This window comes from Armigeres subalbatus, chromosome 2 (genome assembly GCF_024139115.2).
Source record: "Armigeres subalbatus isolate Guangzhou_Male chromosome 2, GZ_Asu_2, whole genome shotgun sequence".
Taxonomy (NCBI): domain Eukaryota; kingdom Metazoa; phylum Arthropoda; class Insecta; order Diptera; family Culicidae; genus Armigeres; species Armigeres subalbatus.
Window position 1 is genome coordinate 83,474,849 of NC_085140.1, and position 17,029 is coordinate 83,491,877.

Consider the following 17,029-nt stretch of genomic DNA (forward strand, 5'->3'; position numbering starts at 1 on the left):
GGGCGTATCCAAGGATGGAGAGATGCGGCCTCTAACCGTGCATTGTGGCGTCAAATTGTTGATTCAGTGTTAATTGTTAGCTGTAAACTAAATAAATGAAATGAAGTCATTTGATTTCTTTGAACAGTGCCGGATGACTTGAGCTTGATTTGAAACAAGCATTGCGCTTCTACTTGATTGTAGATCTGACGACCTGAACTCAAGAACGTTTTGGATGGCCTCCAGTATATTGAAATGCAGAAAGATCGGTATCACGTTTCTTGGCAGGTATCCAAGGATCTGTTGGGAAAGGTTTTGATAACTGTCGAAAATATTTTCGAGGCCGTAGTAACGTAGGTCTTACGAGCTAAACTTCAGAACATTTCGTGCATTCTAGAATGTCACTATGTGACACGCAGAAAAATTTCCCATGAGTCATTTGATATCTTTGAACAGAGTAGGATGTACTCTGAGTATTTTTATGTGCAAGACCTGAACTCACGGATATTTTGGATGAACTGGATTGCTCCAAAATAGTATTTTCAACACAAAAAATTGATTACACATATGTTTACAGTTTTTTGTGATATTTTTCCCTCCTGTCTGGTTTATTTCGTGATCAGATTTTAAAAAATATGACCCTAAATCTTAGATCAGGGATATCAACACTTATTTATTTATTTCAACGTCTTCAACAATAGTTGCACAGACTGATTCTTATATCTAAATAATTAAATGTTCATTTGTGACGGTTACTCGAGATAGTGTTACTAATTAAACATCATAACATTAAACAATCAAATTATTATTAAGCATCATCATAACATCTAATAACTTAGCAAGTTCACAATAAACAACATATCATTAATACAGAGAACAGCAACGGTGTTTCTAACGTTTTAAGGCTTCCAAATATTCTTTTTGCGTTGAACAAATTCTCGGAATTTGAGTCCATCAGGCCACGTTGATGCACGCATAGCCAAATCCTTCCATCTGCTTCTCAAAACAACTTTAAATGAGATGAACTCCAAATAACTGCAATCCATACGCTTCGCCACTAATTTAACCACATTCAAACAGTCTCCGGCAGGGGCACCGATGCATCGACAGACCATGCTTTCTATATCCTTCTCAGTTGTAGCGTTGTCAATATTTGTTAAAAATAACGGGAAGCAACTATCATTTTCTGTCATTTGCTGCACATTCTCCAGCTGTTCGGTAGACGCGCATTTGCTTCATTCTCGTTTTCAGTGCTATTCGTAACAGTCTTGTTCATGACGGAAGATTGCACGGGAGTAGAATGAAAAACGCACATACTATCAGCAGGTGTGTCATGCAAAACGATGCGCTGTAGTGTATCCACAATTAGCGAAACTTGCGTTTTCAATTCGGACACATCGGTTAGAAGCTGACTTTTGTTATCCGCTGGCGACGATTTCACTGTTGTTTTCCAATCATTAAAAAGAGGCAGACATTCTTCACACATCCATAGCATGCCTCGCGATGTGATTTGCAAGTCCTCTTTACACACAGCAGCGCAGTGAAGATAAATAGACATCCATATGGTCCAGCACACACTAAATACATGCCATATCCTGTATATATCCAACGGGCGCACTTGCGACATTTTACAATGTTCTCAGAGTTTGTCAGGACAGTTTCGGTCATTTTTTTCGATTGTAGATGACGCGTTCTGTAATTCGTTTATGAAAAGGCCAGCCTATATGCGTTTTTACACAACCGGAAAAACACCAACACAATATTTATGGCAAGAAACTTGGATAATTTGCGTTTAATTCGAGAGAAAAACAGAGTCGGCAGTACAACAAACGATATCAACACAACGATATGGCTTTCAATATCGGTAATTACAGTAATCAGATAACTTGGAAACGTTCAAAATCACTTCTAGGGTAAAACGTCCTATCGTTGTGGTATGCCCTAATGTTGCGGTAGTGTTAAAGTAGTCCATTCGGGATATAATACCATTGAAAACAATTGTGGGTGCGCTAAAACTCTTCAGATTAACCACTAGAACAGCTTTTGTTTGACAAAATTCCGTTCAAAATGATGAAAAATCAGCATTTTTCGTTAAAAATTTGAATCCTTTGAACCTATTATTGCGGTAGTGCTAAGGTCCTATTGTTGCGGTATCGCTCTCCATAAGAATTACATGCAATACCGCAACAATAGGACTGACCTTCAAAAAATATCGCAATGATAGGCAACTGTGTCCTATTATTGCGGTAGTTTGTTTTTATTGTGATAAAAACAAAACAACATAAGTTCAGCACAATTGACGTAATTTTTACAAAACTATAGTTTACGAGCATCCTATTCAACTACTACAATGTGGAAATCGACCAACAGGTAATTTTTGAGAATTTTTGTAATCAATTTTGTTTTTACACGGTGCTTAACCCCTCCATAAAAGGTCGTTTTACCCTACTTGATATATTTCGTGTATCTACTTTATTTTATGGCGCCAGAACTTTATTACACTTGATTACTGAAGAAATTTTGCCATCATAGTAAAAAATAAGGAAAAAACACAGACATTTTCTATACTCATGCACGCGGGGAGGGGTCTAGTGGGGCGGCACCTATGTCAAAAGAAAACGCTACTAATCCCCTTTGAGAAAAGTCCGAGGTCATGAAATTTGGTCAACGCTTTACTGAGAACGAGCACTTTGAAGGAGGTGACTGTCGTCCCGGCCTTTTAAGGGTTAATCTGTCGCTGTTCCACTGTTTTTGTCGAGCCTCTCGCTTCTATTATCTCCCGCTCACTCGATGATGGCATCTTTCCGGAGATTTGGAAGCAATCCTATATGTTTTCTGTCTTCTAAAATGGTGACAGAAAGGGAGTCAGAAACTTCAGGGGGAAAACTAGCTTATCAGCTGCGTCCAAGTTATTCGAAATAATCGTTAGTGATGTGATTTTTAGTGAATCTAAGAATTACATCTCAACAGATCAGTACGGTTTTATGCCAGAAAGGATGGTCACTGCGAACTTGCTAGCTTTTACCTCAGATCTCAGGTTCTTACTAACACCTGCGTGAATGCCATGGAGAGCAAGGCTCAAGTAGATGACGTTATCTACACCTAATCTACACCAAGCATTTGAAAGCAGCCTTCGATAAAATCGACCACAGCATGCTGCTGACCAAACTTTTTCGTCTCGGTATCCTGAGCCTACCAACAGACGTCTGTCAGTCGATGGGAGGTGGATGTGCGTTCGTTGGGCATGGTCGTTTCTGGTTCTTTTCCTGGAAATTTGCTCTATCATATTGCACCTTATCATACATTCAGGGTGTCCATCCAGTCGGGAAAACCGGGAATTGGACCTGACCGGGAAAAATGCGGGAAATCATGAAACCAATCGGGAAATTGAACTATCGATCTAATCAAAAGAATGTATGAACTATTTTTTCTTGAAATGTCTTAAATAACTATCATTTCAAGCATAATTTTTCATAACGACGTATGTAACAATTATGAGGATTCGAGAAATCCTTTGCAGAAAGTTGGCAAAACTTTTTCTAAAACTGTTTTAAAACTAAATCTTTTTTTAATACTTTTTTCCGCTGGCATGCATCATTACATGACACGTAATAAGCGTGCTTCACAGCAAAACTCAGTTCATTCAAATTCACTGTGAAAAACGATAAAATTATACATACACCGGTATGCTACACGTACATCGGTGTACATTGGTCGGTTTTCCATAGTGCACGGATTGACGCAACTGCAGTTTTGTTTTGTTTTGCTTTTTTTGTTACATAGGTCGCTCTTATTTCCCATATGTTAAAGCGACGTATGTAACAGTGAGACTTCAAAAATAGAAATTTTTACATACGTCGATTCGCAAAAAGATTGAATTAAAGAATTTTAAGATCTGAAATCAGTAAAATCGATGCGTATTATATAAAGCCGCGTGTGATTGTCACGTTGTATTAAAAACCCCGTTTTGTTTACTTTTGTTACATACGTCGTTATGAAAAATTATGCTTGATTTGAAAATAATATTTCTGGCAATAGTGTGAGCCACACAAAAAAATCTTCATCCTGGACCTGATCCAATTGCTAGAAAATAATGAAGAAATTTCTCGAGGTACTCGAAGAGCAATGCATTCTCAAAAGTTTCTAATGGAACTTATTGATGAAAATCTTCAAAAGTTTCAAATTATGATAAATGTTTCAGATGATTTTTTCATGGAAACCGATTAATCTGAAAAGAATTAGAAGGATTCACGAGAAGACTGTGGGTAAAATATATTTAACAGCTTTCAGCGAATTTTGATTAATTTTGTTAAAAAAAATCTGGAGTTCTGAAAGAATGTTTGGTAACTTAGAAAATTTTCATTAATTTAGTTTTTTAATCCAGATTATTTCTAACTATTTTTATATAAAACTAGTTGACCCAGCAGACGTTGTCCTGCAAAGTAGGCGAAAATGCGCGTTCTGAACTGCCTATGCGAAGTTTCGATACGATTCTTTATTTTAGGTTTTTAGGATTTATTTTTTTATTCGCATTCGAAAATATCATATAAACCCGTCGGAAACGATATCGCGGACATATTTGCTGAAGAAATGAAGAAAATCCGTCCAGCCGTTTTCGAGCTATGCGGATATGAACACAGGCCATTTCATTTTTATTATATAGAAGATAAATAATGAGTTCCATAACTTTGAAAATTCTAATAATTGCAATATTGGGTGGAAACTTTCAAACTTTAAATATGGTGAAAAATCGGCATAAACAAACAATATCGAAAACCAAAATTCTAAAAATACAAAATTTTTTACGCGCTAAGGTAAGATTTAAGCAAGTGTTTTTTGAGCAGTGGAAACAAAAATTTGGGCTTAAGAGGATTTAAGATTCTAAAGTTATTTTGGAAGATTATTTGAGATTAATCCTGTGTTGATGAATTGAGAGGAAAATTTAGGCCCAAGTCACTTCAAAAAGAAATTATGTTTCTGCTTTTTCTGTTACATCAAAAGCTATATAGGAATTAAAATTTTAGGAAAAAAGTGGTCCATAATGCGAATAAATTCAATATCTCGATTCGGTACGAGCCGATAAATTATTCATTAAGGACGGTAGCTTCCCTCCTCGTTCGGTTGGCCTTGACTTTTTGGTATTGGTACTACCAAGCTAGACTTCCACTCCGCAGGGAATGTGCCGCTGGTCCACTCTTTGTTAATTGCATCCAAGAAGGCGGCCTTGACGCTTGGGGGCAAGTTTTTATACATTGGATGCAGTCCGGGCCGGCAGACATACCTTGGCCTTTTTGGAGCGCGAAGTCTAGTTCCGTCATGGAGAAGGAGTGCTTCATGCTATTGCCGTCGTCGGGTGGTACTTGGAAGGTAGCAATTTCCACTGCGGGAGCTGGGTGTTTCTTGCAAAAGTTTTTGGGATACTCCAGATAGGATGACTGTCTGTGGAAATGGTCGGCTAGTGTGTCGGCCACGAAGACGGGGACCCGGTGTGTGACACCGTCAATGGAAAGAGTGATTCCCCGCGAACCATCGGCTGGGAGTCGTGTTTTGGCTTTCTCCGGCAGTCTTCAAAAGTTCCTTTGCAATTCGTTGCATTGATGCAAAATCCAAGGAGCAGGAGAATGAATGCTCCCTATTTATCAAGTGATCATTGCTTTGATGCACTTGCATAATTTTGCAAAATACATACTACATCATTGATTTGAATCCTTTCATTGGATTCTAGGCAAAGGCAAACACGTGGTGCGTATTATTAGTAACCGGTTTGCTTTCCACTTCGTTGTTACGTCGCGAAGACGATTGTTGTTAGCAACTGGATATTGTGTCATATTTTGCTTCTGTAATAGGAAATTACATTTGAAACAAAGCGAGAGGTTCGAAGACCAAAACTTCAATGAATTGTGTTGAGAAAATAATTGCCCTACTTGTTTTACATTATATGACTCTTCCAAATGTGCTGCTGGTGCTTCCGATGTTATTTTCCCGAATATGAACATATTTAGTATATCGGGTCCCAACTAGCAATTCAAACCAGTCAAACATAATTTCATTCCATTCCAGGTTTTCCCATACGTTTTGTCAATTCCCAACCACAATTCTTACATGATGAAAGTTTCAAAATAAATAGCATTAGGTTTCATGCAACAGATAGAATCGCCAGATTCATAACGATGAGCTCTATAGATTTGGTGCTCGTAAGGTTGTTGTCCACATTTTTTTCTGCTGCTTTCAGCTAGAAGTTATTTTCGTCAAAATAAATAGTTAGAACTCTTATTCGACACCATGTGTGTCCTAACACTCGAATCATTTCAATATATGTAATAAAGTCTATAAAACGAGAAAGTCCGACGAGAGAATCAAACTCTCACTCAAGAGATTGACACAATTGAATATGACACCACTAGCCATATAACCACAGAGCCACCTTTGAGTTCCATGCTTTCAAAGGGCAATTTGATGCTTCGATTCACAATTCGGTAGATCATCGCCTGAAATGATTTGAATCAATGATGCGATATTTCCAATCAAGTGTGCAAAGGAGCAATTAAAAGCGAGGATGTAAGTTTATCCCAATTTAAATCATTTTTTCAAAGCATGCTTTTGCGAATCATTCTCAAAAGAGGATGCTCTTTGAAGACTGCTCCGGCTGCCACGCGGATGATGGCGTCGGAGATTTCGATGATGGATGGTTCTGGACGTAGTGGCAGCTCGCGTTCGATCTCCTGCTGAAAAGTTACCCAGTTCGCCTTTCCGTATATCCACAGTGGTCGGCGGGTAATATTGGTGGGGGCGCTGTCGACAGCCACTAGGATTGGAGAATGGTCGATACCTCTGGGTGGGGTCCCGTCGGAGGACCAGAGAAGCCTACCAACTATGCCGCTCGAGGTGATAACGTGGACCTTCAACGGAAGGTACGAGTGTCGTCGTGTAGAATTACGAATCCAACGTCGGCGGCGTCGTCAAAGACTATCTTACCTCTAAAGTTGTTTGTACGGCTGCACGGTGGTGGCCGTTTGTGTCTCCTACGATGATCGCGGAAATAGGGAGGTTTTCAAGAATACTCACTACTATTTCTGATACCGATACGATGGTTACCGGCAGTGGCCATCCTATCTTTACCGCGACGATGGGGAAGTCGGCGTCGACAGGGATTTCCATGTCAGGAATTTCATACAGGATATTTGGCCGAGAGATTGGCGTGAGTGTTCTTCCCCCAGAGTTTTTCCTAGGGCAGATCACTCGCCTTGGACCGCGGTTGGTTGGAGGTGATGACACGGCCGGAAGGACCGGGCAAGATGATAGCGTCGGTGCCATACCTTCTCCTATGTAGCTCGTCATACTGGTCGGCTGTTAGAATAACCGCTCCCAGTGGAGGGAAAATATTTTGCGCTTGACTTCCCCCGTCGTCCATCGGGGGTGGGCTTTCCGGCCCGAGTATGCATAATGTTGAGAGCTTGCTTTTCCAGGTTATCATTTGGTGAAGAGGCTTGAGCTTTGCTAGCAGGGATAGCGCCCGAGCATCGGGGGTTGTCCGCCAGTTCCGGTTCGGGTGTAACATCCGCACTGCCGGGGCCCCGAATACCCGGGTGCCCGTCTGCTGTTTTGGTGTTCCGCGTGGCCTGACTGTTGTTTGTGTTGTTGTCGTGTAGGTTTGTAATTGGTGTAGTTTGAGTAACTAGTACTCGTCTGGGAGGCTCGGCTTGCACATCATTGTCGGAGGTTTGTGTATTAAAGTGAGGATTGATAAGGATGGCAGAGGGTGTTGGTAGGTAAATTACTTGTAGGATCCAATAGAGGAAAATAGAGCCTAAAAAACTACTTACTTGGCTGTTCTACCTGTCACATGCTTCGTCCGTTTGGCTCCAGTTAATGAATAGCCACTCTCGCTGGAGTCTCTGGGGACGTGATTTCGCTTGGGGATTTGCGTAGATGCAACGACCATTTCTTCGCTGTCGCTGAAATTGTCGTAGGGATTTCGGATGCTTGTTGCGTCCACCTTGCTCGTGTTTGCTTTGCTGGCTTGCTTGGTCTTTTTGGTGTCCTTGACCATTTCCCGCAAATCTTCGATCTCCTAGTATTCGCTTGAGCGAAGGAACCGGGTTGTCCGGAGCCGGAGCTGGATTCGAAGATTTTCCCTGCTGGGCCGTATGGGATGCCTTGGTCCACGCGGATCCTTTGCATTTCAACCTCCTTGAGGTATTCTGTGTATCTTTGATGTTTGATGTTTGGAAGTTTGATGCTCGTGGCCCATGCAGAATTTTACAATTTTTTTTTTATCGGCCAGGGCATTGTGGGCGGTTGATGGGATCGTTGGTCGCCATTCATGCGTCTGCGGATTGGTGATGCGAGCAGTTGCCGCACAATTGTTCTGCACTTGGACATCTCTTGCCGGTGTGTCCAAAGTTTCAACACCGGAAACACCTCATAGGATTGGGCGAGGGATTGGGGTAGTAGTTTCTGGTTGGGCATCTGAACCAGAAAGGGGTGGCCCAAGGCCACCGCCATGTTAAACCCGCGCGCGCCACCAACCGACACTGGCGGATTTCGAAGCATGCTCGTCAAATTGAGCTACACGAAAAGTTCGACGATGTGAAAAATGTACCGAGACGAAAGTTTTACTGCGCTGCTACCGTTAGGGGAAGGGGGGGCAATATGCCCTAGCTAAGCAAACACTGCTCTATTGTCTTATTTGTAACGCTATTCATGGGTATTTTTACATTATGCATTAGTTAAACAAGATAGCTAGTTGATGCCATTCAAAAATTGTCAAAAATCTCAATCATATTGATAATATTCACATTTCAAAAAAGTGGTGATATTTTGTTGCCGGAAAACTCATGAGGCAAAACGCCTTTCAGCTGGCGGCTCCTAGGGAACAAAGTACCACGCGTCGGCGAATCAGCATTCTAGTATGGATAGTCCGTGGAGACGCAAGTACTTTGTAGGTTATTGCCACTAGGGCGTTTTGCCTCGCCAAAATGTTAGATGTTTCTTCAAAATGTGAAAATTTTCGGTTTTTCCGACCTTCCCATGCACTATTTTGAAACTTTCTTCGCCTATCCTACATAATTTTAGATCTAGTTTTGTTACGGACATATTAATGACGGTAAATATGAGGGAAACCACAAAAGGCGTTTTGCATCGGGGGGGCGTTTTGGGGCCTCTTCCCCTACTAGCGGCTTTCTCACACGCGAAAAAAATGTCTACACTCCCACCACACTGTTTTGACGCTTTACCGACCGTGCTTCTCCACCGCACCGATACGGACAAAAAAAGTTCGTCTCACTCCCACCACGCAAGTCACAATGACGACCACCCTTACGAGATGGTTCTTTCACTCCCTTCGCGCAAGTCACTAGTTGGTCGCACTAGCGACTATGCGTCTCCACCACGTCGATGATGGGGTGGTTTTCACTCTTCGCGCTTACTCACGAAACAGCCACCATGCGTCTCCACAAGACTGAACGGGAAAAACCACTATGCGTCCCCGCTATTTTTTTTCAGGGGGAACGGCTGAAAAAACAACGTCACTGTAGGTCGAGCGTGCGCCTTCCTGCAGAGAGTGGGCTTTGGAAGCCAACTATTTTTTTTCAAAGTCAAAACTTATTCAGTGCGATTGCACTGGAGAGTTAAAAGGCTAAAACACCCAATTTTTCACCCCTTTTTTCACATTAGAAGGACGCTATACGGACGACTGTACACTAACAAGTGTATGTCGAATTACTCCAGAGCTATTGAAAAGCAATGCAGTGTCGGTTTCGATACAGATTTTGTTTTGTTTTTCTCATAAGCTTCAAAAAGAATAAAGTATTATGCAAGATCCCGCTATTTAGACTCTTCGCTGAGAGTTATCTCATTAAAGGGGCGCCTCTTATCAAGCATAAGCTACTCCTATTATGAGAAAACTAAAACAGTAATAGTGTTATTTGCACCAGAGCCCTAACCATATCCGTGTCTTGTTTCTAGAATATCACCAGTAAAGCACCAATCCCGGGATTCTAATCTAGAGTATTTGTTGAGTAACAAGGATTACCTCGAACTACCAATGCTTACCAGATCATGAAAAGTTAGTACGTATTTAAACCCCTAACTAGATTTTTTTTCAGCAGGCAGTTTAGCCGAGAACAATGACTCTGAGGTTTTTTTGACTAATTGCTAGATAAGTTGTTTCCACGGCATACAGCTTAGCTTCAAACAAGAGTAACCATCTGTATTTTTATTATACTTCAAAAACTGCTATTGGTATAGCAAACAACATAATTTTGAGTTGCATTTTATTGATCGACTGTTCATTAATATTGATGCCTAAAAAACGCGTGATAGGAGCTTAACCGATCCGATTACTGTGGCGCCCTTAACGAGTGTAATCCTATTGTAAAATGATGGAAAACTCTTCTGACCTATGCCGACCAGTTACCAAAGCACTGAATTTGCATTCTTCGCAAACGCCTTGCATGAACACATCGTAGCTAGTTCTTTCTATTTTTCAAGCTGATACGTAAATGCTTGATCGTAACACCTTCGGTTGCCTTAGAATGAAAAGTTTCGTTATAAACTAAGAACTCTGTTGATTTAGTGAATTGAAAGCTAAAATCAAGTTGTAAAGTGAAACTGTACAAAAGTGAGTAAACCATGAAACAATGAAAAAACAACTGACAACTATTTATAAATTTTATCATAACTAACGAGAAGACAGTGAGAAGAAGCAAGAGTGTAAGAATGAAGCGGAAAACAAGTTAACGAATTATATTTGCTTCAACTGAGAGTTGAGAAAACTACTACATAGAAACAGAAGAAATGGATCATCCTCTAGCACTAACGAACAAAAAATCCCTACAAAGTTGAAAATATTACACCCTCTAGATTTAGACAAGTCAGTTTTAAGGATGACAAACAGGAAACGCTAATTTTAATCGTACATATACCTTAAGTAGAAAAATAAAAACATTGTGAAACCCGCCATGCGATATTTCCTTGAACTTTATGACGTCATGCACTAATAGAACGATTCAACTTCATTCCTAGCTTTAAATCAGGTTGTTGATTTTCTATCAAATTGAGCCCTAGTTAAGGAAAATATACTCCACTCTATTATTGTATTTCATTATAAATTCGAGCTTTACATTCGTAATTGTTGGCGCAAACTGGCCGAGGAGCATAAATCTTTTTATGTCCATCTCGCTAACATGCACAATCTCAATGGTTTGAGATTTAAAACTAAGCCGAAGAAAAAAAACATTAACCGAATGTGCTTTTCCATTATGAACGAAATGTCGTGACATTTTTGGCTACAGTCAGGCGACCTACTCAAGAGTGAAATCCCTCGCACACCTACCATACCTATACATAAACAATCATCTTAAACCTGAACAATGCACCATCGTCTTTTTGCTAAGCGACACTTTCATGCTCACTCACAAACACCCACAAAAAAAAACAGCACTCAAGTTTTCCCCTAGACTAAGGTTAATGTAGTTTAGCAGTTAAATTACCTAATAACTAAAAAAAAGAATCTAGAATTTCCCCCCAAACTTTCTACTCCGAATTCCGTTCCCTCGATCGGTCTGTGCAAACAAACTGTTTCAAGTGCCAATTCGATGAACCTATAACGAACGAACGAATCCAATCAACAAACAACCGTATCAATAATACACCAAAAATCACATACAGCCACATACAAGCGCACTCTGACGGCAAGAAAACAAAACAGCGTACGCCGAGAATGATCGGCTTTGTGCAGATTCTCTTGTACAAGATGTGCTATTGAATAGGAGGAAATAATCAAGATGGCGTTATCTCCGCCATGACAATGAACCAAAATGAAACATTGACAACAACTGTGGCACAAACCGGATGATAAATTAAATGTAGCAGTGTTCGTAAGCTAGATGAAACTAACGTGAACTATTGCCCCATCATGTAAATTTTCATTATTTTTTTTAGTTTTTCAAATCATTTTGGCAAACATTGAAAAGGATCAAAATTATCTATCGAAAAGAAAAAAAACGTTCTTAGTAGCTATGTTTAATTTATGAAACGTATCTTTAAATAATTGTGTAAATATATGAACTATTTACATTTTAGCCTGCTCAAAAGCATGTAGAAAATGTTCATTTGTACGATAAAAATGATTATACTGTAGTGTAAATCGAATTGTTGAAATATGTATAGAGTCAAAATCAGTTACTGTTGATATATTTTCCTTAGATTTGATTTATTCTTCAATCAAGTCATTTTCGTTACTCGCGTCTGATATCTGTTGTTGGGTAGAAAATGAGTAAATCCTAATTGATCTCAGATGAAGAAAAACAAAAGAACTAAGTAAATCGAATCCATAACCGAAATCAGGCTGATCCTGAACATTTGAAAGCAAAAACCCCTCTTGCCCTCTGAGACGGATGAAGATTATAAATGCATTGAATTAAAACCAAATTTAACTAAAAAAATGTTGTTGGTAAACTTTTTTTCGTAGAATATCACATTTATGAATTATTTTACTATGTGAATTCGATTGGAGATGTTGAAACTTCAACAGAGTCTTAAATATTACTTCAATATTTTTAGAATACCAAACCATTTGAATTATGTGTGGGCGAAATAGCCCTGTTGTATACTTCTTCTTCTTTTTCTTCTTATTGGCATTACATCCCAAACTAGGACAGAGACGCCTCGCACCTTAGTGTTCAATAAGCACTTCCACGGTTGTTAACTGCGAGGTTTCTAACCCAGGTAACCATTTTTACATTCGTATATCATGAGGTACTTGTATGCCCAGGGAAGTCGAGATAATTTCCAATCCGAAAATTGCCTAGACCAGCACCGGGAATCGAACCCAGCCACCCTCAGCATGGTCTTGCTTTGTAGCCGCGCGTCTTACTTAACGGATAAGGAGATCCCCCGCCCCTGTTGTATACTACACTATATTATATAAATGTATATTAAAATGCATTGTTTCTTCTGCTTGTCATTTTATGTGACGATTACTTTCATTATGTTTTATGCTTTCCCCAGAAATTTTTGCTTGCCAATACTGGCTGCGGATCAGTAGTACTCACAGATATATATGGCCATTTCCACATTACCCGCAGCATACCCTAGCAAAACCCGGAATCGAGCCCAAAATATCTCTGGTGGCCGTTGACCGGTCCAAATTTTGAAATAATGACAGAAAACTAGAAGAGTTTCTGCATCTGCTAGTCTCGGTTTTATCAACATCGGAAAATATTAAGCAAATTTATGCTGATTTGAATTTTGACAAAATTTCGCCTATCTCAAGCTTTTAGTCTCACCCCTGTATATGAGACTATTTTACCTGATATTCCCCTAAAATGAACATTCATTCCAGACAAAATGAACTGGGCATGCCCAACAACATTTAAATCATTCAAGTTCAATCTGCAAATGCAAATATGTATAGATCGTAAACGGACGCATTCCGTTCATAATTCATAATAAGTTTTGAGGTAAGATGAGGGAAAACGTCAAAAAGTCCTATTAGGACAGGCGTGCGGATTCCGAAATGATCCCCATTCGATTCCTGAGAAAATGTTGAAAAAGTTCTTGGTAACACTTTTTTTTAATCCGCGGCCCTTTGAGTTATTGATTTTTTCCCGAAACATAGAACATTTGCCCAATTATTGTGGCGTTAAGAGCGCCGCATCCAGCTGCTGCGCGTAGTCTTGGGCCAGTCTTCAGTCTTGTGGCCGCCAAAGTTTTAGTCGGCATTCTACTTCAACGCGAGAGGCATAGTGCCATCCCAGGTAACCATTAAGCACTTGAATAAGCCCTATCTAAACTTTATAACGGCATTTTAGTGCCTATAAGTTCTATATATGTTTTTCAAATGCTTATTGGCCTTATAATCCTCAAGCAGCAAAAGAAGCCGTATATCGGTATACAACGCTTCGTTGTGAAGCTAATAGGCCCTGCTTGATTCGAGCCGAATAAAAGAACCAGCTTTACCAATTTAGAGCTAACATCTATGACGTTTAGGTGAAATCAATAACAATATCGACCATAGTTCTATAACCCCTTCTCTTTCGCTCGCATGCCACAGAGATTGTTTTCGAAAACCTATTATTCTATTCAGTAATAACAACATTATTATATGGTTAGACACGAGGTTAGACATATGTATGAAAACTATTGAAGGGAAAATGCCGGTTACATGTTTCATATGCTGTGGCCCTGGCTGTGGATTTATTCTGCAACTAGTAAAGCTAATCGGCACCGGAACGTTATATTTTATATGCTTCATGCAAAAAGTTTCGTGAATAGTTTCCCTTTCTATTTTTTATCATTTGTTGCTCTTGATGTCGATTTAAATGAAATCTTTCAGTTTATCCCCCAATCTCAGCAATACAAACACTCAGTTCGGAGATGGATCAAATGGTAAACTCCCGCAGCTCCCGCAGCCAAAATAAACCAAATCCTTCTACCCAACACAAGTTCAAGACCGAGGTTAGGAATAATTATCAAAAAAATCATCGAGTCCCCAACGGGAAGAAAAAGGAAAGAACACATCAAAATGTAAATAAATATTTTTCATTTCACTTTTTTTTTCGTTTTCCACTCGTCTAAAAATTTTGACATTTCTGACATGGGCGCGGAAAATTGGTAGGGGCATGCAGTATATCAGCCAAATACAGTATCCCCCCGCTTATCCGGACCTCGCTAATCCGACGACTCGTTAGTCCGGATCTCGCTAATTCGGAATTTTCCGGATTAAAAAGTATCAACACCCATTTAAACACATTATGCTGTCAGTTTTCAAATTTGTGCTGTGATTTTGTTTTGATTCATTTGTATGGATTTGACAGTCGGATTAACGAGAGAAACCCCGGTAGTCCGGCCATACATTTGTCGGATCAACGGGGGTATACTGTAATTCGCCAAAAGCGGCTTTTGAGCAGCACTAAAGATTTATTTAGGTCTTAATAGCACTGTTGACCATGCTGTAAATGCGACTATAAAACCGAATTGAAGTCGATTTTAACGGCTTAGTGGTTACTTGGGATTCTATATTCCTGAGGACGTTTGTGATGTACACGGAAGAAAAAAAGTACCCAAAATTGAGTACTTTTAAACTTACTTTTGAGTTATTTTTTCTCTTCGCTTTCATCCACTCTTTCTTTTGTTGTCAAAAACAAAAGAGCCAAACAATCCAACGACGCCAGTTCAATACGGGAAGCCAATTTTGAGTTTTATTACCTGAGGTCGAAATTGAGTGAATTAAACTTAAATTTGGGTCAATAAATTTTCCGTTGGGTACTTTTTTAACATGGGAGTAAAGGCAAACTACTTCGACCCTACTTACTCAATTTTGGCTTCCCGTACGGATGTTCGAGGTTGGGTGAATTAAACTCACTATTGGGTAGTTTATTTCTTCCGTGTATGCAGCCTATCCGATCCGATTACCACGGTCTGGCGTTAATCATCTTTTTTCTTGCACGCGCACGAAGGGGATAGGATTTGTTTTCATCGGGAAACGCTTCCGAAGCGTTTCGCGATGAAAACAAATCCTAATCCACTCTGTGCGCGTACAAGAGAAAGATGATCAAACGTCAGCAAGCTCTATATACAAAAGATATTTTAGTTACCAGATAAAGATTGTCGCTGTCGTCGCTGTCAGGAACATCTTTTGCTGGCGAGGATACGGGATCTAAATGTCAATGAAGGCAAAATACATGCGATTTGACAGTTAGGTACCACACATGTTTCGAACAGCAGCACAAAGGGAACCGAAGCGACAATCTTTATCTGGTAACTATAGAGCTTGCTGACGTTTGATCATCATTCTCTTGTACGCGCACATACTGAATAGGATTTGTTTTCATCGCGAAACGCTTCGGAAGCGTTTCCCGATGAAAACGAATCCTATCCCCTTCGTGCGCGTGCAAGAGAAAGAATCTTTCTCTTGCACGCGCACGAAGGGGATAGGATCATCTGATGATTAACGCCAGCAAGCCTTATAGAGCTTGCTGACGTTTACTCATCCTTCTCTTTCAAGCGCATGCGGAGGATAGGATTTGTTTTCATCGGGAAACGCTTCGGATGCGTTTCCCGATGAAAACAAAACCCATTTATTCTGTGCGCGTGCAAGAGAAAGATGACTAAACGTCAGCAAGCTCTATTGCGCGAGAAGATAGAAAAATTCGAACGAGGGTACGACCACAAAACATATAGGCATCTTTCCCTTGGAATGTGGTCCCTCCATGATTTTGAAACGCTAGCGAACCTAGCGGTGGAAGTCAAGCTTTACTGAGCAACGCGCATTAGACAGAGCAGCATAGCATGCTTTGCTGTCTCTTTCTTTCCCTTAGGACATACGGGAGTGCCGTTCGTCGATTGTTGATACACAAAAAGCCTACTTTGAAATTTGCAGTTTGTTCTATGATGTCTATCTGTTTTGTGGTACGACGGTCGACCGTCGGAAAGCTGTTCCGCAAACGTCAAATCACTTGATGCACGGAAAATAATGTTGGTTGATTTTTTCGGTGTGAATGTTGATTATTGAAATCAAAGAAAATATGGAACTTTAAACGAGTGTTACTTGCCGCTATATATTTTAAATAAGTTTTATGGTATTTTCAAGGCATTTCGGAACGTATTTATGCGTTTTTGAAACATTTTAGACTTCTCGAATATTCTTGATATCAAGGAATATCAACACTTTTCGCACAGTGCATGTCATTTGAAGTTTCCGACACTCAGTCTTCTTCTTTGCTCCGCAAAATTAGAAGTTTTCTCTGTTCTCGCAATAAAATATCTTTTGTATATACATTTCCTTCCTTCGCACCTGAGCGTTTTTGTCATCGATGGCAATTTTGACATCCCGCAGGAAGCATCCATCGTATGTCTGCTCCAGCAGTGCATAGAATGCATCTTTCTCGTCGTCAGATTTTTCTTCGTGTGGGAAGTGCACGTTGATGATGTTGTGGTTGAAAACACTGCCTTTACTTTCCAACCAATAGCGCAGTTGCATGCTCCAAGCTTCTAATTATGATCCTTTATTCGTCGCCTATGCAGATTACATCGAGTTATCTCTAAT